Source organism: Pteropus alecto, unplaced genomic scaffold (assembly GCF_000325575.1).
Source record: "Pteropus alecto unplaced genomic scaffold, ASM32557v1 scaffold12, whole genome shotgun sequence".
NCBI lineage: Eukaryota > Metazoa > Chordata > Mammalia > Chiroptera > Pteropodidae > Pteropus > Pteropus alecto.
This window is the reverse complement of record NW_006432669.1, coordinates 1,204,526-1,205,908: the sequence shown is the minus strand read 5'-3', so window position 1 is coordinate 1,205,908 and position 1,383 is coordinate 1,204,526. Positions and strand designations below refer to the sequence as shown.

Below are 1,383 nucleotides of genomic sequence, written 5' to 3'. Positions count from 1 at the left end.
CACTAGCTATTAGAGAAATGCAAATCAAAACCACAGTGAGATACCATCTCACACCTGTTAGAATGGCTATTATCAACAGGACAAATAATAACAAATATTGGATAGGTTGTGGGAGAAAAGGAACCCTCGTACACTGCTGGTGGGAATGTAAATTGGTACAGCAATTTTGGAAAACATTATGGAGTTTCTTCAAAAAATTAGGAATAAAATTACTATATGACCTACTCAGCTTTATTCACAGTGGCCAGGACATGGAAGCGACAAAAGTGTCCTACAATATAACACTAGATAAAGAAGCTGTGGTACATATATACAATGGAATATTTGCTATACGAAAAGATGAAATACTGCCATTTGCAACAACATGGATGGGCCTCAAGATAATCATGCTAAGGGAAATAAGCCAGACAGAAAAAGTTGAAAATCACATGATATCATTTATATGTGAGATATAAACCTAAAAGCAACAAATGAGCAGGACAAACAAACAGAGACTCATGGACATGGACTATAGACTAGTGATTACCAGAGGACTACAGACTAGTGGTTACTAGTGTGTTGCGGGAGGTGAAGGGAGAGAGACGGGGTAAAGGGGGTCAAATATAGGGTTTAGGGGGAGGGTGAAATAGGTAAAGGGGATCAAATATATGGTAGCTGAAGGTAACTGGACTTTGGTAAACACACAATAGAATATACAGATGCCAAATGATAATGTACTCCTGAAATTTATATAATTGTATTAACCAATGTTACCCCAATAAACTTAAATAAAAATTAAAAATGAATAAAAATGAGATCCTGTTTCTCTGTTTTTCAGTTGAAGTGGTTAATTTCTATGGATATATCTTAAAGTGTATCGATTCTTCCTACTGCTATTTCCAATCTTCTATTAATGTGAAGCAGTGAAAATTTTAAAATTGTATTTATTTATTTATTTTTAAGCGAGGCAACCCTTGGTTGACCTCACAGATAACACCTACAGAACCTGGTCTTCCTACGTGGTCTCCCATCCAAGTACTAACCAGGCCTAACCCCGCTTAGCTCCGAGATCAGATGGGATTGGGCTTGTTCAGGGTAGCATGGCTGTAGATGAATATTTAAACATTTTAGATGCAATTTCCAGAGTTAGCATTTCTATTTTGCTTTAAAAAACAATTTCCATTTTTTAGCTGAAATCCTAATCAAAACTTAATAAGTTTACTTTTTTGGTTTAAGTTCTTCATAACTATTTAATACCTACTTTCAAGGCATTGGCTGCTAATTATAACATCTGAGGCATGTAACAGTTTTTTCCTTTGATCGATATTTTTCTTGATTATGAGTCATGTTTTTCAGCATCGTTGCATGTATAAATTTTTTTTTATGATATGTTGGACATTGTGG

General features: G+C 35.0%; 1 pseudogene; it reads right to left on the bottom strand.

Moving 5' to 3' along the window:
• Positions 1–973: 973 nt before the first annotated feature.
• LOC112476282 lies at positions 974–1,091 on the bottom strand (annotated as a pseudogene).
• Between the last annotated feature and the right edge of the window lie 292 nt (positions 1,092–1,383).